At 43.2% G+C, this 23,467-nt stretch overlaps 1 protein-coding gene across 1 annotated transcript in view; it reads right to left on the minus strand.

The window, feature by feature from the left end:
* The window catches only part of LOC310826186 (tigger transposable element-derived protein 1-like), a 1,677,490-nt gene that overhangs the window by 307,763 nt on the left and 1,346,260 nt on the right, over nucleotides 1-23,467 (minus strand). The gene's annotated exons all lie outside the window — the stretch shown is intronic.

Consider the following 23,467-nt stretch of genomic DNA (forward strand, 5'->3'; position numbering starts at 1 on the left):
AGCACAGGAGGAGGAACTTGTACAGCCTGCTGCAGAAGATATGGCAACTGGAGGATCTGAAACAGTTTTGAAACAAATTTTGGAACAACTGGCAGTTTTAAATCAAAAAGTGGACAATCAAACATCAAAAATTGACCAAGCTACATCCTCTATTGGCAAATTAACTGAACAGGTTTCGCAGCACACCCAGGCAATTGAGAAACTGCAAGGAGCTACGGCAGAAAACTACAAATTAGCTGTGGAAGCTAACCAAAAAGCAGAACAGGCGAATGTAAAGGTTGATGAAGTTAAAGAGGAAGTAAGGCCTCTGAAAAGACAGGTAGGGGAACAACAAGCCTACCTGTCATTGGTTGAACTGAAAAGTAAAAAAAACAATCTCAGGATAAGGGCTATCCCGGAACTGGAGAATGACAATTTAGAGGGATTTCTGACACTCTTGTTCTCCAAATTCTGGGGAATTGAGGAAGAAAAGGACTTTAAAATTGTGACAGCCTTTAGACTGGGAAAATCTGTAAAGAAAGACAAGTCCAGAGACTGCTTAGTTATTCTGAGATCAAGAGAAGAGAGGGATAAGATACTAGGCCTACACTTTAAGAAATCTTTGGAGATAGAAGGCAAAAGGGCCGAAATTTACAGAGATATACCCAAATATCTCTTGGAATTTAGGACTACCTATATAGACTTGACTAAATTGTTGAGACACAACGGAATTCCTTATAGGTGGGAGTTTCCACAAGGACTTTCATTTACTTACAAAGGAAGGAAAATAAAAATTAAATCACCTGAAGACCAGCAGAAGTTCCTACACGACCACGAGGAGGGCCTGCAAAAAGGAGCTGCAGCTTCTTGGCCTCCACCACCACCGGGACCACCTTCAAGAGTCATACCACCTGGATCTGGACCAGCACTACCTCCTCCGGGATCGGAGGGAAGCTTAGACACCCCATTGTAGAACCCGTCAATTGATTCAGGATGTCTCTGCAGCTTCTCAGTTGGAACATAAATGGCGGAAATTCCCCGGAAAAAAGAAGGAAAGTTTTTTACATTTTGAAAAAGGAACAATTGGACGTTATCTGCCTACAAGAAACACATGTGACAAGGCTCCACATAAAAGTCCTAATTAATAAAAGACTAGGCCAAGAATTTATTTCTTCGGACAAAGTTAAGAAAAGAGGTGTGGTGATATATGCAAAGGAGAGCCTGTCACCGAAATTCTTATTTAAAGATGAACATGGCCGAATTTTGGCGATTGAAATACAGACACAAGGAGAAAAATTTTTGATATTAGGAATATATGCTCCAAATGAGGGAAAATCGGAATTTTTCAGGAAGCTGCATGAGACTATGCTGGATTACTTGGACTATAATAACATCATTATGTTGGGCGATATGAATGGGGTTGTATCTGTAAACATGGATAAGTCACAAAGTGCCAACATATCGAAAGATGGCAGACTACCTAAAACCTTTTTTGAAATGACTGACAATATGGACTTAGTCGACATATGGAGGGTTAAGAACCCTCTAGGGAAAGAAGGGACTTTCTTTTCTGAAGCTCATCTGACATGGACACGAATCGACCAAATATGGACAACTAGAGGACTGGTACCTAAGACTAGAAAAGTGGAAATCTGCTCAAAAACCTGCTCCGACCATAATGCTTTGAAAGTGGAATTGAGACTTAATACAACTGGATCCTTCAGATGGAAAATGAATGACACTATATTAAGAGATCAGGAGATTGTTAAGAAGGCCCAAAAAACTTTAAAGGACTATTTTGAGATAAATTTGAATACCACCGTGGAAAAAAGAATAATCTGGGACGCAAGTAAGGCAGTTATGAGAGGGTTTCTAATACAACAAAACACGATTAAGAAAAGGCTCTGGAATGAAAAGAAGGAGAAGATATTGGAGAAAATAAGAGACGGAGAGAAAAAATTAAGATCTAGGCCTAAGTCGAAGGATGTGCTAAGAGAAGTGAAATTTTTCCAGGCGCAATATTCAAAATTGATAAATCAAGAGGTGGAATGGAAAATTAAACAAATGAAACAAAGATCCTTTGAATCGGCGAATAAGTGTGGGAAACTGCTAGCCTGGCAGTTGAAAAAGAGACAAAAGCTTAACACAGTTACAAATCTAGAGATTGAAGGGAGAATGGTTCAGAAACCCGAGGAAATCAGAAAGTGTTTCCAGAGATACTTCAAAGAACTCTACTCACAAGGGCCACAAAAAGCTTCCGAGGTGGATCAATTTCTTAAAACTAATGGATTACAAAAAATACCCCTGGAAATGAGAACAAACCTGAATTGTAACATTACACAGCAAGAAATTGAAAGTGCCATTCAGAATCTTCAATTGGGCAAGTCTCCAGGCCCTGATGGCCTAACCTCCAAATATTATAAAGTTTTAAAGGACTATTTGATACAACCCTTGATGGAGGTTTGTAACCAGATCATGGAGGGAAGGAAGGCACCGGAAACGTGGAAAGAAGCTTTCATCACATTGATACCTAAACTAGAAACTGAAAAGACTCAACTTAAGAATTACCGCCCCATCTCACTCCTAAATGTGGATTACAAAATTTTTGCAGATATTCTGGCAAGTAGACTTAAAAAAGTATTAAATGAAGTGATCCATAAGGACCAGGCTGGTTTTCTCCCTGGTAGGCATTTGTTTGATAACACAAGAAATATTATTGACATTTTGGAACTTCTACAAACAAATCTTAATACTAGAGCGGCCTTAATTTTTATTGATGCAGAGAAGGCCTTTGATAATATTTCTTGGATGTTCATGAAGAAAAATTTGGAAGGGATGGGAGTGGGGCGGAGGTTTGAAAATGGTATAGAAGCAATCTATACAGAACAAAAAGCTAAATTGATAGTAAACAATGTGGTGACAGAGGAGTTTAAAATTGAAAAAGGGACACGTCAGGGGTGCCCCCTATCCCCTCTATTGTTCATCTCAGTTCTGGAGGTGTTGCTAAACATGATTAGAAAGGACCGGTTGGTTCAAGGAATTGAGGTCGGAGTGAAACAATATAAATTGAAAGCATTTGCAGATGACTTGGTATTAACATTACAGGAACCAGTCTCCAGTACTAAAAGAGTGTTAGAATTAATTTCTGACTTTGGTCGGGTGGCGGGGTTTAAGTTAAATAAGCAAAAAACCAAGGTTTTAGCAAAAAATTTGACAGTTACAGAAACAGATGAGTTCTCTAAAGAAACGGAGTTGAATGTGGTTAAAAAAGTAAAATACCTAGGGGTGTACCTGACCTCCAAAAATTTGAATTTGTTTAAAGATAACTATGAGAAATGTTGGTCAGAAATCAAAAGAGATTTGGAAACATGGTCAAGATTGAAACTTTCCTTGTTAGGCCGAATAGCTGCTGTAAAGATGAATGTATTGCCGAAAATGTTATTTTTGTTTCAGGCCCTACAGATCGTGGACAAGGTGGAATGTTTTGGAAAGTGGCAGAAGGATATTTCTAAGTTTGTTTGGCAGGGCAAAAAGCCCCGAATAAAGTTTAAAATATTAACTGATGCGAAAGAAAGAGGGGGATTTGCCCTGCCAGACGTGAGGTTATATTATGAATCTGCAGCCTTCTGCTGGTTGAAAGATTGGATTTTATTGGAGAACACTGACGTCCTAGATCTGGAAGGGTTTGACAATGCGTTTGGGTGGCATGCATATTTGTGGTATGACAAGGTTAAAGTGCACAAATTGTTTAAAAATCATATTGTCAGAAGAGCAATTTTGATGGTCTGGACAAAATACAAAGACTTATTGGAGAGTAAGACTCCGAGGTGGCTCTCACCGGTGGAGGCCAAGGCACGTAAGAGACTTAACATGGAGGCCCATTGGCCTAAATACTGGGAAATAATTGAAAAAACTGGAGATAATTGGAGGTTGCTGAGCTTGGAAAAACTGAAAACTAAGGTGCGAGACTGGCTGCACTATGCGCAAATTCAGGAGGTCTTTAAAATAGACAAAAAGGTTGGATTCCAGGTGGAAAAATCGAAACTAGAGACTGAATTGTTAGAGCCAAAAAGTAAACTACTTTCGAGAATGTATAACTTGCTGCTTAAGTGGAATACACAGGATGAGACAGTCAAATCCGCCATGATAAAATGGGCGCAGGACGTGGGGCACAACATTATGTTTGTAGACTGGGAAAGGTTATGGAACACCGGTTTGAAATTTACGGCATGCACTGCCTTGAAGGAAAATATTATGAAAATGGTATACCGGTGGTACATGACCCCAGTCAAGTTAGCCAAGATATACCATCTGTCTGACAATAAATGTTGGAAATGTGGAGAGGCGGAAGGGACATTCTTTCATCTCTGGTGGACCTGCCCGAAAGTGAAGGCCTTCTGGGAAATGATCCATAATGAACTAAAAAAGGTACTGAGATTTACCTTACCTAAGAAACCGGAGGCCTTCCTTCTGGGCATGGTAGACCAGAGAGTGCTTAAGAAGGACAGAACATTTTTCATGTATGCTACCACAGCAGCACGGATCCTGATTGCAAAATATTGGAAGACACAAGATTTACCCACGCTGGAGGAATGGCAATCACAGTTGATGGACTATATGGAATTGGCTGAAATGACTGGCAGAATCCGAGATCTGGGAGAAGAAACAATTGAGGAGGACTGGAAAAAGTTTAAGGACTATTTGAAAAAACACTATAAGCTGTATGAATGTTAAAAAAATGCACCTTTCAGGAAACTCTAGCTTCAGCAAATGTAAGTTAATGAAATGAAAATTAAGACACAAGATTTTAGAGGTAAAATAATGAAATAACTTTATTGTGTTTAATACAAAGCATACAAGAATTGGGTTATAGTAAAAAGTGAAATCAGGGAACATGATAAAATGGAAGATACAATAAGTTTTGAAATAAGTTAACAAATTGCTGATATTTTATATGACGGAGAACGCAGGGTTTGGAGGATGTGGGGAAGTCCTTTAGATTGGATGGAAAAAGAACATGGAAATTTGTTATTCTTTTATTCTATTTTCTTATAACTATTCCTTATTCTTTTTTCTGTATTTCTTAAAATTAATAAAAATATTAAAAAAAAAAAAAATAAACTATGCAAGAAAAAGTTGCTATCCAAGGCATGGCTGAAGAGAAGGGGTAACAATCTGGAGCAGAAGTTGGAAGTGATCACGTACACTGCTGAAAATGAAAAAATTCCTTCCAGTAGCACCTTAAAGACCAACTAAGTCAGTTCTTGGTATGAGCTTTCGTGTGCATGCACACTTCTTCAGATACACATGCTGAAAATGAACAGCTTGGTTCATGAGGCTCTGAGAAAGGTTTGCAATATTCAAACTCTGTAACGTGTCTATGGTTAAGAAAGAAGAAGGAAGAAGCAGCGCCACCTGCTGGGAACCCAGGCACACTTCATATAAGCTATGGTTTGATTCATTCTACAGTACAGTGATAGCAAACTGGGGTGGGGAGCTGATAAGTGCCAGTGGAAATGGAGCCAAAATGTGGTCAATGAGAAATAAGAAGACATGCCAGCGTATTAGGAGGAACCCCAAGGTTTGTTAAAGTACAATAAATCAAAAATTCACATACGGATAAAACCCTAATGGACAAAACTCTGATGAAAACTGAGCATGTTCAGTCGCCGTGCAAAATTAAGTTTTAGCTGGAAAGGAAAAAGAGAGGAAAGAAGAGAGGGGATGGCTGGCCTGGCCTGGCCTGCCAGAGACATCTCCTGCAATTCCCTTTTCTATACCTGAGGTGGACAGACTTCAGGCTTGAAGGATCTGCTCTGTTTTTTCACAACAACCCCAAAGCCCAACAACCCGTGCCAAGTGCAAAACAGTGGGGCAGAGAGACACTTATAATGAAGGTACAGGGTGGCACTCAGCCCATTTGTACCTCAGGAATTTATTTGCAGAACTGTTATTGTGCTCAGTCCGCCCTGAGGCAACTGTGCCTACTGATATAGCACACAACTTCCAAAGTTTTTAAAAAATAAAAAAATAAAAATTACTGAATTTTCAAATTATAACAACAAATTTTCCACAAATCTTAATTGAATAATTTATATATCCATATTTCTCCCCTCCCCCCTCTTTGGCTTCCCCCGTATTTCCGTACAGTGGTACCTCGGGTTAAGTACTTAATTCGTTCAGGAGGTCCGTACTTAACCTGAAACTGTTCTTAACCTGCAGCACCACTTTAGCTAATGGGGCCTCCTGCTGCCGCCATGCTGCCGGAGCACAATTTCTGTTCTCATCCTGAAGCAAAGTTCTTAACCTGAAGCACTGTTTCTGGGTTAGTAGAGTCTGTAAGCTGTAGCGTATGTAACCTGAAGCATATGTAACCTGAAGCGTATGTAACCCGAGGTACCACTGTATTGGTTTATTAAACAAATTCTATATCCTGCTGATTTTGCCTCTTACATAGTTGTGAAAGTTTAGTCAAAACCTGCCAATGAGTCCAAATCTTTATACTGTCTTTCTATGTTGTTTATAAATGGTTCCCACCCTTTTTTGAAATCGATGTTGTCTCTCTCATGTATCCTGTCGGCTTAGCCAGTTCTGCATAGTCCATAAGCTTAGCTTGCCATTCTTCCTTTGTTGGTCATCTTTAATGTGCCTGATACAGGCTGAAACTTGGATGTGGGTTCAAATGTCCACTCAGCCATATAACTCACTGGACATTCTTAGGCAGATTTTTACTTTTCAGCAATGTTGCTTCACAGGACAGTTATAAAAATAAAGTATAATAACCCAGTTTGAGCTACACCAAGCTACTTCGTGAAATGGCAGGACGCAATTAATAGAGAGAAGTTTCAGCTCTTCCAAAGACCTTTGCAAAGATTATTTCTCTTGCTATTTATGAGAATATTTTTATCCTGGCCTTTCCCCCCTGAAGAACTTTCACATTACATGAAAGCAATGCAGTTCAATTAAAACAATGTTTAAAAGATAAAAATAAAGACAGGGCAGAGCAGCGTCAGAAACAAAGGCGAAGCAACCAAATTAACTATCAGGGTTTTAAACTGGAACAAGTTCTGCCTAAACAGGAAGCCTCATAAGGAGGAGTGACTAAAATAAATGGACCATAAGTGGTATCAATGATGCCATTTATTTTTATTTTTTGAAAAGAAAAACACATTTAAGCTTGCTAAACTATAGCACATTTAAAAATGACTGGGTAAGTGTTGGTTTGGCTTTTGGGAAGGGCTATTGCTCTTCAATAGTTTTAACTCAAAAGCACTTCACACTTTTTTTCTTTTAACTCTGCATATTATACACACACACAGAGAGAGTGGTACCTCGGGCTAAGAACATAATTTGTTCTGGAGGTCCATTCTTAACCTGAAACTGTTCTTAACCTGAGGTACCACTTTAGCTAATGGGGCCTCCCGCTGCCGCCATGCCGCCACCATGCGATTTCTGTTCTCATCCTGAAGCAAAGTTCTTAACCCAAGGTACTATTTCTGGGTTAGTGGAGTCTGTAAACTGAAGTGTCTGTAACCTGAAGCGTCTGTAACCCGAGGTACCACTGTGTGTGTGTGTGTGTGTGTGTGTAATGTTGTTTTCCTCCACGCCTTCCTTGCAAATTATCTCCTTCCAACTACTGCCCATCAGTTTCTTGAGTTTCTTCAGTTGGCCCAGCCTTTCCCGAGTGTTTCTAAAAGGGCTTGGTTGTGTTCTGCCTGGACAGGAAATGCCTGGTTATCTTTACTGGGCAAGGAGGTGGACCCCATGCCAAAGGTTTTTCAAACAGTTTTTAGCTGCTCAGGAGCAATTTACCACTCCAGACCTATTGTTCCCCCACCCTTCGTCCCCCATTTATTTTAATAAAATTATGACATCCATGACCCCTGTCTGTGCCCCAAAGCAAGGATTAAAGCTCCAACCACACAAAAACAGCCATAAATAATGAAGCCATTGTTCGCAGAAGTTCCCACCAGCCCTTTGGATTAAACAGCAGGCTCATGTAACAGGGCGTTTTGACTCTGCCTTGCTGTATTTTCTATGGCATTTGCGATCATTAATTCACCCTGCTCCCCCACCCTCTCTCCTCAACTATATGATTTGATTGCCAGCAACTTAAATGTGTATGAGGTCTGTTAGCATATTCTCGCTGAGGTAATAAACCTGTGTCTGGGGGGCAGTGCCATTTGAGACTTCAGAAGGGAGACCACACAACCAAACACCCCTGCATGCAAAACAAACAAAACTCAAAACCTTTCCCTGCACTCAACAAACTAGCAAATTATGGGAGTCTAGTATGGTGTGGGAGTCTAGGCTGGAACACTTCTCCCTAAAATGCTAGTCTTCTGTGTTCTGTATTTGGGGTGTTGTTTTGTGCATTCGGGGGAGCATTAAGGATGGAGTGCTCAGCTCACTTACCTGAGAGTAAGCCCCAATGAAGTCCCTGGGGCTTATTAATGAGTAGGCATGTATAGGAATGAGTGGTCTGCATTCTCCCCTGCCTCACATGTTTAACACCTCAGTATTCTGGATCTTGGCTGTTTCTCCTTGTTAAGTTGTGGGTGAACATATCAGACAACACAGCGATTCTTCAAAGAGCTCTTGTTTATTCACAGACACTGAACTGAGCTGAACTGAAGGGTTCAGCCAGCTAGCTTATATAGAGCTCCACTACAATGCAACAGAAACAACTTTCTGTAACTAGCCAATCACTGAACGTCACTTTCAATTCCTTATTTGCATATGTGGACCTGAGTGAAAACTATCTACAGTATCCCCCTGCTGGCTCAGGGTGAAAACCTCAGTACATAACACTCTTACCCATTTTAGAACTCAGGGGGATGAAGGATTATAGTTTATCAAGATCAAAAGTCCTGGCTTGTATTGATAAATTAGCAGCCCAACTCTGATAATGAAGTGGAGATTAAGAGACTTTCTCTTAATACAGGCATAGTCAAGCTTCACAGGTGTCGGGGAAGAGAGGGAAAGTTGCCTGAGAACTAGAAGCCATGACAGTGAGCTTGTAGTAATGTTGTCCCCCAACCGCTTGCCCCTCCCTCACCTGTCTCTGCTCTCTGGCCAGACTAGGTCTCCCAGGGCAGGGTTGGCAGGCACATTATTTTTGCAAACACAGAACCAACTCGACCCGGTAGGGCTGCCACCACTCCCTCTATTCCAGGGGACCCAGAACCACAACCCAGGGAGAAGGCTGTGACCCGTTATCACTGGCTATCCCCACTCCACAAGCTGTTTCCACAGACTTGCAGACAGAAATTCTACTGTAGAGCGTAACCAAGCGTAAGGCTAGGACTTAGCTATTCCCCCGGGAAGGCACACAAACTAAAACAGTTTCTTTCTTAAAAGTTTATTTTAAAATAACATAAGTAAACATGCTAAAAGAAGCAGGCGTATCTTTTGAAGTTCACAGATAAGAAAATAAAGACGCTGCATAGTCTAGCTAACTTACATACTCACAAAGTCTAACACAAATAGGATAGCTGAAGTTCCTTCAAGAATCCGCAATTTGAAGGCTTTTGAAGATCTCCATTTCAAAAGACGAAACGACGGCTATTAGTTGGGACATCACAGCCGGGCATCTTTGCGGATTGCAGTGAGCAATGGCAGAGAACAACTTCTCAAACAATTCCCTGATCTTTTATTCACAATTCGCACTTGGCGTCGTAACTCTCAAGCCAATCATAAGTCTTAATTAATTTTTAAACTCACCAATGACCGGCTTGCTAGTCAATCAATCTACCCTTTGGCAGCTGGGTCAATTTAGTGTCCGGAATTCAAATCAAAGAGTTTCCTCCCTTCCGTGGAAATTATCCAGATACGCATTCCCAAGCAATTCAAGGACAGATAGCATCATTGGGTGGGATGTTCACACTCTTAGACCCAGGTGTGAGTCCTTTCATTAAATCAAGGCTTCCTTGATTCCAATAAACCTTTCACGCCAAGGAGCCAGCTAGTCTGGAGTTTAAAGAAACACAACTTCTTTCCCAGGGTCCTTGTGGCTGATGGAGTTCCCACAAGGCTTCACTCTTTTTACTTGACCAAGGAATGATTTCTAAACAGTACCAACTTTACTACAGAGCTTCTAGGTTTGCTTGTGGCCCTTGAGTTAGCATCCAAGGCCAGGTTCAGTGCCTACATTTTCTCGGTACTTTCTGCACTCACCCCTAGGTAGAGTGTATCCTTTTTTTTTCTACAGCTTTACTATAATAGGATTGAATACAGCTGGGATCCCTTTTGAATTAAGTTCAAGTTTAAAATTTGACCATTTTGAGCCACCCTGACCTTAAAACTACTGCAGTGGGGAAGGGGCTGTTTGCTTCATTTTTTTTATAACATAGGAAGCCAAATCAGACTGTTAGTAGTCCAATGTTGTCTATTCCAGACCCTCCAAGTGTTCCTATATTCCAGGGACAGACCGGAATTTACAGAAGCCAGCCTGGTTTCTGATTTGATCCTGGAATGTCTTGCTTTTCCTTAGGATGTCCCTATTCTCATCGGAGAAATGTTGGAGGCTATAGAATTATGTGATCCCCCAAGTCAAGGAGATAAGTAACTATACAGTGGTATCTCGGGTTACATACGCTTCAGGTTACATACGCTTCAGGTTACAGACTCCGCTAACCCAGAAATAGTGCTTCAGGTTAAGAACTTTGCTTCAGGATGAGAACAGAAATCTTGCTCTGGCAGCACGGCGGCAGCAGGAGGCCCCATTAGCTAAAGTGGTGCTTCAGATTAAGAACAGTTTCAGGTTAAGAACGGACCTCCGGAACAAATTAAGTACTTAACCCGAGGTACTACTGTACAAGCTTTAGAAGACATCTGAAGGCAGCCCTGTATAGGGAAGGTTTTTTAAAAAAATGTTTAATGTTTTGTTATGTTTTTATATATGTTGGAAGCCACCCAGAGTGGTTGGGGCAACCCAATCAGATGGGTGGGTAATAATAATAATAATAATAATAATAATAATAATAATAATAGACTAGGGTGTCCCTATTTTCATCGGAAAAATGTTGGAGGGTATGCTATTCTTGAATGCCCCTACAATCTCAAAGAGCGGTCCTATTTCATCTGCTGCTTCCTACTGGAGATGCCAAGAATTTAACACAGAACCTTCTGGATGCAAAGCACCTGCTCTCCCACTGAGCTAAGGGCCCTCTCCTAGAAGGCAACCACTTATCTTTCCTAATAAAAACCAGTGGGGGTGTTTTGGTGGGAAATGTTGGGCCTTCTCTGCTGGTTGGGGAGTCTGGGCCTCCAACCCATCTGAGTCTGACAGCCCTGCTATAAAATAAAGCATTAACATTGGCCTTAGTCATGCAAACATTTGCTAGGCTGAAATAACATTTCTCCAAATGTCCAAATAATGCGTTGGAAAATTAGCCCGCCTGGCCTCGAAAGCTTTCAAAATCAAATTCGGAATCACACCTCCCTCCCACCCTCAAAGAACAAAATATGGGACCGACTTTCCTCCGATGCAATGGAGGGACACTGTAGCTATCGCATTTCACAGCCATCACACATCTGGCTTAAATATGCTCACCACCTTGACACTCTGCCATAAACCACATGCATAGCCAGACGGCATTAACACCTCTGCTGGGCTGCACCAAGATTATTCATGTATGGCTACAGCTGTTGGTCAGGAGGCAGCAGGAAGCAAAGCCTAGAACATCTTCAGATGAAAGAAAGACCTTCCCACGCACAGGGATATTTTAATGCAAGCTGTCGAAAGCTGTAGGCCCAGTTCGGACATCACAATGTAGAGGTTATGGTCTGCCCAGCTTGAAAAGGCTTAGAGCTCAGGTACTCTCTCCTCCCATCTCTCCTCATACACTCCCAATTCTTCCCCTAGTTCTTGGTAACTACAGCTTGCCTCCAGACCAGAACTGCAAGCCATCATTTTAAATGGGTTTCCAATGCTGGTTTGGAGACTAGCTGTGGTTTGCAGTATCTGATTTGAATGTCCCGGCAAGCTATAACTACGCCGCTAATGAGGTTCCCAATAGAGCCAATCTCTGAAAACCAGTTCCTGGAGTTCAGAAGTAGGAAAACTGGCCAGACCTTCCAAGTGTCCCTGTTTTCCTGGGACAGTCCCTGATGTACAGAAACCATCCCAGTTTCTGATTTGATCCTGGAATGTCCCGCTTTTCCTTTGGACGTCCCTAGTTTTATTGGAGAAAGCTTGGGTAGATAGATAGATAGATAGATAGATAGATAGATAGACAGACAGATAGATAATTTATTACGGTCGGAGACCAGCTTATAAAACACACTTGGGGGTACAATCCCAGAAGGAAAACCAACATTTAAAACAATGTACAACAATAAATTTAAAATTTATAAATGCAATAAGCGTATAGACATTTAAAACTTTAAGATAAGCTACCGCAGAGAGATGACCCAGAGTCACCCATGGAACTGAGTTTGGGGATTTTCTTAACGAACTACTTTGGGTCGGGGGATGGTCTGCGCCTACATATCTGTACACAGAATCTGGCGACCATCCAGGTCGTCTTATGATCTTTGCCTAACAGGAAAAGGTCAAATTTTTGCTTTTCCGGGAGGTCAGCGAGCCTCACCAGCAGGGGATCAATGTTCTCACTATGTGCTTCTTCATAAAAGGGACATCTAAAGAACAAGTGCTCTGGGCTTCCTATATCCCCCAATGAACAGGCGCAAAGTCTCTGAGCATATGGGACTTTTTAAAAGGATCCTTCCAGGACTGGCGAGGGCAGAGCTGAGCTTCTGGCAGTTGGGTGGTATGGACTGAATCCCACTGTGCTCATGTCACGCTTGCAAGCTTCTCATAGGCCAGGGATGGCTAGCCTGCAGCCCTCCAGACATTGGGGGACTGCTATTCAGAAGGGTTGATGGTCAGGGATGCCAGGAGCTGCAGTCCAATAGCATCTAGGGGACCACAGCCTAATCACCCCTGCCATAGGCATCTGGTTGGCCACCATGGTAACAGAATGCTCGGTCTGATCCAGCGCCGCTCTTCTGGTGTTCTTATATGACACAGTAACTGGGGTGTTGGTCTAGGACTAGGGAAAGGGAAAAGTAAAGGGACCCCTGACTGTTAGGTCCAGTCACGGACGACTCTGGGGTTGCGGCGCTCATCTCGCTTTATTGGCCAAGGAAGCCAGCATACAGCTTCTAGGTCATGTGGCCAGCATGACTAAGCCACTTCTGGCGAGCCAGAGCAGCACACGGAAACAGCGTTTACCTTCCCGCCGGAGCGTTACCTATTTATCTACTTGCACTTTGACGCGCTTTCAAACTGCTAAGTTGGCAGGAGCAGGGACCGAACAACAGGAGCTCACCCCATCATGGGATTCGAACTGCCAACCTTCCAATCGGCAAGCTCTAGGCTCAGTGGTTTAGACCACAGCGCCAACCGCATCTAGGACTATATGGTAGTTAATAGTGGTGCCATTGAATCCATATACAGCAAAGACTCTTTAGGCCAGACAGGCTACACTGTCTGGGGTATGGCTACTCTTCCCTCTGCACATTCTCTAGATTGAGTTTTGCAGCCCTTTCTATATGAGGTATAGCCATGGAGCAGCGCTAAATGGTAGCACATGCTCCGAAGTGAGAAGAACTTGCATTCCACCTGCCAGCAAAGGAGGGAGAGGTGATCTAGAGAAGCCATTTCCATCAGCCTGGTTGGGACCAACAGCCATTGGGATCCTGCCCTCTGGTGGTGATGTTAGAGGGGGCAAACTCCATTTTTTTTGGGCGGGGGGGGGGTGTCTCTTGCCCCTTGCTTCCTTGTTGCTGTTGTTGTTTTGATCTTCTTTGCTTATAGGGCAGTTGGGTTCAGTGAGGGAAAGATGGCCAGCTACCCATCACCTTAATTTCCTCAAGGAAAATATACATGAAAATTAGGATGTGCAGATGGCATGCAAATCTGTGTCAGAGGCCTGTGCCCAGCAGCATCCCAACTCCCCTTCCAAAATGGCGCCCATTACCTCCCATTCCACCTGGCTGCATCAGAGAAAGAGGTGATACGCTGAGCTGTCTTCTTTGGCGGCTACTGGAAACTACAGGAGTGGAGAGGGCCCTCTTGTGCTCAGGTTTCCCCACAGGCATCTGGTAGGCCTCTGTGAGAACAGGATGCTGGATTAGAAGGGCCATTGGCCTGATCCAGCAGGCTCTTCTTATGATAACTGCCACATTGCTCCTGCCCTCCCAGTTCTGCCTCTTGCAGTGGCCATGGACCAAACTGGCTTGTTTTCACCCTCCCTCCTGTCCCCTCTCTTGGGTTTGTTAAAAAACTGCACACCCTTCTTTTAAATTCTGAGTCACCACATGTGCATCAGCAGGAAGGCAGTACAGAAATGCATTTGAATGGGCGAAAATTCTTGAAGTCCTCAAGGATTTGGCTTCTGCCTGACTACCAGATTTCATTTTGAACTCCTTGTTTAACTAAGACGAGCACCCAGTTTCTTTTCTCCTGAATAGATTCTGTCCCAGCAGTCTGTCTGCCTAGAGCCAAAAGACTCATAGATCTAGTCCTTGATGAAGGCCTCTGTGAAGATTAATTGCATTTAAAGAGCTGTGATCTAGTGCCCTTGTGTTCCTTATTTTCTAAAGAAAGAATGTATTTTTGGCTTCTGAACAGTAACAGAAAAAGATGGGTGGTAACATATATGCTTCAAACATTCAAATCCAGTCTAGGGTTTCTTTCTTCTTCTTTTAATCCCCTGGTTCCACTTCACATAATGAATAAATCCACCCACTGAATATCAACAGAAGTAGATTTCCTTAGGAATGTTCATTAGAGAGAAAGACTCCTGCAGGAATTAAGGGGGAGAAAGAGCAATCACAGAAAAGAAACTGTGGTGAAAGGAGAATCAGACCCAACCGTCTCCATCTCCACAAGCTTGCAAAAAACAAAAACAAATGGGACTTTTAAAAACACAGCAAACCAGTTAAGACAGAACACTTGAACTGAGGTCAACACTGTTTGTCAGCAAGGGACAAAATTTGCCTGTATCAGAACAGAAGCACCAGTGTTATGAAGAGAGAGAGAGGACTCATCATGAATGAGTTCATGATGGCCCATTTTCATGGGCTGTCCAGAAATGGGCATCATAAGAACATAAGAAGGCCCATTGTATACCAGCAGCCTTTTCTCAACCAGATGCTTGGAAGAAGAAGAAGAAGAAGAAGAAGAAGAAGAAGAAGAAGAAGAAGAAGAAGAAGAAGTTGTTGTTGTTGAAGAGTTTGGATTTGATATTCCGCTTTATCACCACCCAAAGGCGTCTCAAAGCGACTAACATTCTCCTTTCCCTTCCTCCCCCACAACAAACACTCTGTGAGGTGAGTGGGGCTTCAAAGAAGTGTGACTAGCTCAAGGTCAACCAGCAGCTGCATGTGGAGGAGCAGAGACGCGAACCTGATTCCCCAGATTATGAGTCTACCGCTCTTAACCACTACACCACACTGGCTCTCAAGCCCACAAACCGGACCTGAATATGCGCCCTGCCTCCTGTGGTTCCTAGAAACTAGGAAAGAAAACACCCTGCATCTAGAAATGAAGATAGCATGGAGAAAAGTCCTGTCCAATCCACTCTTTGCTAGCTGTGCAGTGAGTTTTCTCACTGCTGTGAATTTTTCAGTGTAGGAGGGCCTTCAAAAATGTGATTGCTGCACATCACCTGAAGTGATACAGTCCATTCTACCGCCTTAGCCCTAGGGCTGGGCAAGAATCTGAAGCAGGCTTGACCGATATCAGTGACAGAACCAAGAGTAGGCATGGTTAGGTATCTGCTGAGAACTCACTCCCGAGGAGAAGGCCCACTGGCAACAGCAACATGGCATCACGGCTCTCTGGGACCACTCCTCTAAATCCAGGGTACCCGCTGCATTACTAAGAAGCCCTTGCTCCTTGCAGTCAGTAGCTTCCTTTCAGAGAGTCGTGGCATTTGAAATAGGGTTTCCTAAGAACATATGGATATGTATGTGTGCCATATGGGAGCAGGCACGCCCTGAAGTCTGTTTATTATGCCTAATTATCATTAAAGCCTCTGTCTCGGCAATTTCAGTTTTCATTGTGATGATGGCAAACTAAATAGCAATACTAAGCATATTTCCACAAAAACAACTTATTAGTTCCTTACATACACACAAAATGAAGCAGACTTGCTGTTGCTTTTGGCTTCCTTCAAAAGTCCTCCTGCCCTCCTCCCTCCGCCAAACACATTTGAAAAAAATATATAAATGAAGGCAGCCCTAATTGAGGTTTGTTCAGGCAAGCATTTTGGCCTTCTTGGGAAATATGGACAAGTGCCCTCTTTCTGACTTAGAGATTTCCAAAATATGAACTACAGACAAATATTGTGAGAGGGGATGGGGAGGCTCCCAAGTCTGAACCCCTGAACCCTCAAGCTGGAAGCTTCCATAGGCAATCTGCTAGGAACTTTGTCTCAAGTGCTTTGTGCATATCAGTCCATTAAGCATTCAGATAAATTCCAATTCCCATTTGTAGATGCAAATCTACATCTGCATCAATGCCAAGACCAAGTAAAGATGAACAGATAATTTACTAAAGGAGACAGGCTGGAGATTATCTATAAAAAGGAAAAAGAGAGGGTTAGAATGTCAACATGGAATGAAATAAGCTTCCAAATAAGTAGGCTTATTTTTAAAAAGGGGTCATACACTAACCATCATCCCCATGTTCTTTTGTATTTAAATAAGATTTTATTAAAGCTTTTTCATAATACAATAAGATAAAATAAACTATTCTAAATAAAAACAAAAACAGAGAAAAAAGAAGATTCTACGATTCATAATTATTCATCCCGCCATCCTTGGCTTCATTCCGCTCCTCCAAGTTTCTGTGTCCTCTTTAATTCCACTTCCCATTTCATCCATCTCAGTTCTAATCACTTTTATTTGCTCATCAAACAATTGCTGAATGCTGCCAACAGTGAATGGAATGTCCAAAAATGTATTTGTGATACTGAATGTTCTTGGTCTTATTAACAATTAAGTCTCCACCATAATATCTTCACAGCGTTATCTCTTATCAGAACACATTCCTTTCCCAAAGAGGCAATATGAAGTAGCAAAATTACTTTCAATTTCAAGGAAACAATTTCGCCAGGAAAACAGATAATTATCAAACAAAGGAAATAAGAATTCTTAGTACTCAGAACTCCCTTGATCATTTAAAAATTTCTTTGTTCAAACAATTAGAGCAGGCATAGGCAAACTCTGGCCCACCAGATGTTTGGGACTACAATTCCCATCATCCCTAGCTAACAGGACCAGTGGTCAGGGATGATGGGAATTGTAGTCCCAAACATCTGGAGGGCCAGAGTTTGCCTATGCCTGAATTAGAGCATGCTTTTCATTCTGCCAGAAGACATTCAGCCTGCCATGTTCCTCCCCCTGGAAGTCTCAAACATTCCCATTAACTGAGTTAGGCTACATGCACAATTGCACATTAGTGGCTTAAACACAGCAAGGTCATTTCCCGCCACTGCACTTCAAGTAGTGTACACACCAGAGTGGAGGCAGGAATGTCTTCACCTGAGGTACTTTACCTGTTTGGTTTCCCTGCCCCTGCAATCCCTTCAAACTCGTGTTCAAAAAGTCTTGTTGCTTCTTCTTTTTTACAATTATTCAGCTCAAGCTGGAGGTATTCGGCAAATCACATCTCTCTCTCTCTGTGGAATAGAAGAGGTTATTTTTGCTATTATAATTGGCTGCTCCTGCAAAGATAGCTAGGTGGTCCTTTTGAGGTTTGTAAAAATCAGATGTGCGGAATGAGTTTGATTTCAAAATGGGGGAAAGGAATGTGTTTATCTTGGGGTGGGGAAGCTTATCACTTTTACTTTGTTGCCTCGAGTGCAATTTAGCAGAGAGGTGAGATATCCTTATAGGTTTTAAATAAATATTTGCAGTGACAGTAAAAGCCATGGGACAGGGGTCGCCCCCCCAGCCCTCTTTGATTTACTAAAAAGTGCTCTGGGGTTAAGAGGGGTAAGCAGGAAAACGAAGGAGGACAGACATTTTTGGTGGTTAGCTGAGGCTGGATGATGCAGCTGAAATCTAGACACTAGTCAAAAGGATTCTTCACGGATATCAGTCATAGATCTAACCATTCTGTTTTAATTTCCTGGGGCAGGGGGAGAGATTTCTTGCACATTTGAATGTGCGATTGCCCTGGATGTTTCCATGGCGCAGGCCACAGTTTTGAATTAATACCATATTATTACTAAAATTTTTAAGAAAACATACCTGCTGCTTGCCTGAAGCATGCACATCTATAATTAAAACACATGTAACTGGAAATTTAGAAGATTTAAAGAGAAAGAGCTGGGAGACCTGTCCAGTCTTATTCCATTAGGAGCCTAGGAAGCTGACTTGCACCTACTCAGATCAGTCTCATTCACATCGACTTACAAGGTTTCGGCCAGGAATATTCTCAGCCTTACTAAGAGATGTTGCCGAGGACTGAACCTGTGGCATTTGGCATGAATGGTAGATGTTCTCCCAGTGAGCTACAGTGTTAGGGCTGGAGCTAGGTGCAGGTCATCAACAAAGCAATGACTCACCCGAGGCCAGTGAAGTGAACCCTTCAAGGAAAATAAACACAGCTCCTGCCTAGGGGTCTCAGCAACACTTTCCAGGAGGTCTTGGCCCAATGAATGAGTTGCAAGGACTGAAGGCCCCTGCCTTCCCAGTGCCCACTAGGACTCCTCCTCTCCTAGGTCTTTCTCAGGCTGTGTCTGTGTACAACCTCCCTATGCTGTGCCCGTTTCATTTCTCTGTGAGTACTAGGTGACCAGGGAGGAGAGGAGCTGCTTGCAGCAGGAGGGAGAGACTCCCTGGATTCTTCAGCAGCCTGTCTCCATTCTGCCTTTTGGGCCCCCTCCCCTCCAGCCTCTGCTTCAGCCTCAGAGTCTGAACTGCTCTCTGCCACAGCTTCTTCTGGTTCACTAAACCCTGTCACCTCTTCTGCTGCTGACCCCTCCTCCTTCCCCTCTGACCACTAGGCATTGTCTCACCCTCAATTCCTTGGCTCGGCAACTTCTTCCCCTAGGTAGATTCCCCAGATGCTGTCTCCTACCACTCCTCTGCATCCAGCTAGCCCATGACATGCAACCTCTCCCCACAAGGAAGTAATAAGTTCCATTTCACTCCATGTGACTTATTTGCAAGTGAACATGCAAGGAGTAAAATCCCCTCTAACCCCCAACTCCTTTGTCACTGGGTCCTGCGGCTCTTTCCTGGCTGAGCTAAGTGCTCGGAGGCCTGTAAATTATCCACAATTACTCAAACCAATACTAGTTCAGGGGCAGTGTGGGAAACTTAAACGGTGGCTCCCTGGTTCTGATTGGAGCGCCAGTTCAAAATGGCGGACCATGCTGGGTGCTGGTGCCAGATCTGTTATGTTATTAGAGACAAATTCACGGAGGAAATGTCTGTTAACAGCTACAAGACACAATGCCTATGTTCTTCCTCCACTGTGCATCTGAACACTAGTTGGGAATCTTGTGCCGTGAATCACAAGAGATTACTATTACAGCCAGGTCCTGCTTGCAGGGTCAAGTCTGGTAGGTGATGCCAATAAATACGAGGTTGCCTGGTCATAGATAAACATGTAAGCCTGCTATAAGTGAGCAATATTTTCAGAATCAGGGACAGAGAGGCCAGGCTTAGCAGGATCTGATCTGGGGTGGTGTTGGATGTGGAGGAGAAACAAGAGGAAGGGCTCGTGCTCTGGCTATTCCATGCTGGTTTCCCCTTACTTTCTGGGCCCATTCAGCACCCCTTTTCTGGTTATAGACTTCCCAGCTGTTCCTGCTGATGCCGACTCAGCCACGGGCCCCATTCCTTTGCTCCCCTCTTCCCACCAACATGCAAGATGCTTCTCCTGCCAGTTTCCCACTGGCTGTCAGATGAAAGGAATCGGCTGAGTCACTCGGGGAGAAACAGCTGCTGCCAGAGAGGACAGGGGGAAAGGATGTGGCGAAGCTCACGCGAGCAACAGCACCTGCGATACCTTATTTGCTGGAGTTGTTGGGTAAGGCAAGTGCCTGCACACAATCATGGATGGACCCCTCACTAGCAAGGCTTAGAGCAGGTTCTGGGGGACCCTGTGGTTGGACTCCAACTTCTGTCATCCCCATCCACTATGGCAAGTCGTCAGGGAATGATGGGAGATGGAGTCCATCACCATCTACAGGTTCTCCATCTCTGGCTTAAAAAGATATATACTTAATGGGTGCTAGTCATTCCATCATCATCGTCATCAAACCTTTTATTGGCATCACATACAAACATCCAAAACAAATCAATACAGAATTACCACTTCCCCAGTGGCACAAAACATTTGCTAAAAGAAAGGAGGCAGAGCAGTCTATCATCACATCTCTAGATCTCCAGGGAGATCAGACGTCTGCAGTGTATTTCAATGACAAAAAACCAAATAGAGATATTTAGCCACTAACTTGGTGAGCTCCTGATCATTCCCCAGTAATAGAAAATGTATGACCTCCAACTCTGGTTTCCATTTGGGGATACAGAGTTGATCTAGAAATTGCTGACGGAGATCAGCATATAGTTTACAATTAAAAACCATATGTGTAAGGGTTTCCACCAGGTGGTCTTCACCTGGGCAAGTTCTTTCTCCTTCCACCCTGCCTGAGAACCTTCCCCAAAGGAAGGTCATTTTATTCAGATGCCTGTTGACATCAGCCCTCAGACCTGACAGGTTTGCTGTTCTTTTGGCCATTAAGACCCAGGGGCTGTGGAAAAGGCAAAGGTCTAATGTAGGGGAGGGAAACCTGTTAGGCATTCCTTAGAATGTAACTCCCAGCACCCGTGGCCCTTAGGTTTTCTTCAAAGGCTGCAAGCCAGTGCACTCTTACCTGAGAGTAAGCTGCATTTAACGGAACCGGGCTTACTTCCGAGTTCAGAAGCATAGGGTTATATCCTGTATGTACCTTATATTTCTTTTACAGTGCTTCTATTCTCAGTTTGTGTTTATTTTGTTTTTAGGAATTAAGTGGAGTTTGGAGGAGGCAGAGAAGAACAAAATAAGCCAAACTATCAGTAGGCATCACAAATACTTCTTCGTTTGTTCACTGGATTGGCCCAGACAATCTCAAGAGCTCTGGTCCACGTTAAAATCAATGCAGCAATTACTCAAGATATCTTTCCTGCTTAACAGCTGAAAACCAGCACTATTTTTTAATATTAAAAAAGTCTTGTAGGGCTTTTGAAAATTATAGTGTTGGAGCAGTCTTTCAGGAAGGTAAACTGCAGAAGTCTCATTGTGATTGATGGATCCTCAAGAATAGTGGAATAAATTAAGTGGGTGGGTTGCAATAACATCAGGCCCTGCTCATACCTGGTTGTTACACCCTGGTTGTACATTTCCATGAAGCAGCAGCAGCACACCAGTAGGATATCTCTTAGATGTTTTCCTTTTTCTTGGCCTGTATCTCTGCCAGACAAATGGAAATTTACAAGGAAGCCAACTGTACAAACAGTATACGCTCAATAAATACCAGAGAAGCATAAATAGAAATCTGGAATGGGACTGCAGATCTTCAACTGGAACATTAAGTCAACCGGCCACACTTAAGTCTTGTTTTTGTTTTTTAAGGTATAATGAAAGTTCCCCACATAATAGACCAGCAAAATACCCATCCTTTCTGTGTGGTGGGACTTATATACAGGAAGGCTTATATACAGGATTTACACAGACCCACATTACATACCCAATGCAGTGGGATTCTAGTCAGTGATGGTCAACCAGGCGGGATATAAATGTAGGCTGCAATACTGCGCACTTTCCAGTGAGTAAGCCCCACCGACCACAGTGGGACTTGCTTCTAAGTGGACATGCATAGGATTGGGCTGGTAATAAATAAAAACATCCAAATATATTGCTCAAATCAGAGGTGGGATGGGAGAGCAATAGCTACAGTTCAGTACGTACTGGCAACATTTCCCTCCTGTGCTCAGTTTCTTTAAGGGAATTCTTAATATAACAACAGCCTCAATGTGCTACTGAACAACCCTCTGCTCATCCCTGGCAGTGAAACCTTTGCTTGAATAAATGTCTTGCTCTGCCTTTGGGGCACACTTTTACTTGGGCTTTGGGGAACTTGCAGAGTTGGGAGAGCAGCTACCAAAGTTCCTCTGAGGACATCGCTCCATGCTAATTTTAACCCAGCCATTCAAAACAACAAGTTCCCAAAGTACTCGTTCTAACCCATTCATCTAGGCTTGCAAAGCGAATGGTTGTGTGGTACACTGGACAGCGTGGGGTCCGGGAGACCCACACAGTTCCAAAGTTTTCTGCTAGCCAGTCACACTCTCTGCCTAACCTACCTTATAGGGTTATTGTGAGAATAGGCAAACACATACATGCACGCAGGCGCACACCCATATCCACACCCCTGTATTCCTCGGAAGAAGACTGGGATAAAAATCTAGTTGATATTTAAGCAAAAATTTAAAAATCATCCCTGGTTTGCATCATTGGTTTATTTTGGTAACTCTGGGTGGAAAAGATTACCGTACAAATATTTGGTTAGGTTTCCAGGCAAATACAAATAACCAGCAATATGGCTCCTGCAATATGTAGTGATGGCTAGAAACTTGGATGGCTTTAAGAGGATTAGACAAATTCGTGGTGGATGAGGCAGCATAGGGCAGTTGTTGGAAACTGCCAAGTGGGGAGGGTGCTACTGCCTATGGGAAACCCGTAAGCAGGACCAGAGTGCATCTAGCTAGCCAGCCTGAGGACAGTATGCCAGACGGCAGAGTCTTTGTTTTAATTCACCAGGGCTCTTCTCGTATTCTTAAAACATAACCCCAGGCAGTGGTCTGCTGGCTTCTGGTGCTACCATATTGTTACAACCAAACAGGCCTTATTAGTGCCTGCATGAAGACTATCTGACATCTCTATGTAAGCTCATCCGCACTTCCTAAAAAGAGGAGAGAAAATAGGATGTGAAGGGTAGGATGATAAATAAAAGCGCAAACTTGCGATTGTCGGTTTTCATCCATGCACTCCCTTCTGTGTCACCTGGGCTGTTGCAACATTTCCCCTTTCGCTGGTGGGAGAAAGAGCAATCCCAACGCTCCAGCTCCCTCTGCTGTTCCTTTATATTTTTGTAATTCACTAAGAGATTGTGATGGCTGTAAATAGGACAGCACTCTTTCGGACCAATGGCTCTGGCTGCTTTATGACTTCTTGTGCTCCTTCCAGCAAATCTGCATTCTCTGCCACACACTAGATTTGTCCCTAATCGCTGTTTCAACAATGCTCAGGCCACAGTTCCCATTGAAATATTTTGTGTGGGTGTTTGCAATTAAAGTAGGAGTAGGGAACCTATGCCCCGCCCAGATATTGCCAGAGCACAGGTCTCATCATTCCTGACCATTGTGGCCAAGCTACCTGGGGCTGACGAGGGCTGTAGTCCAACAAAAGCTGGAAAGC

The sequence above is a fragment of the Podarcis gaigeae genome, assembly GCF_964106915.1.
Source record: "Podarcis gaigeae genome assembly, chromosome: 10".
NCBI classification, from domain to species: Eukaryota; Metazoa; Chordata; class Lepidosauria; order Squamata; family Lacertidae; genus Podarcis; species Podarcis gaigeae.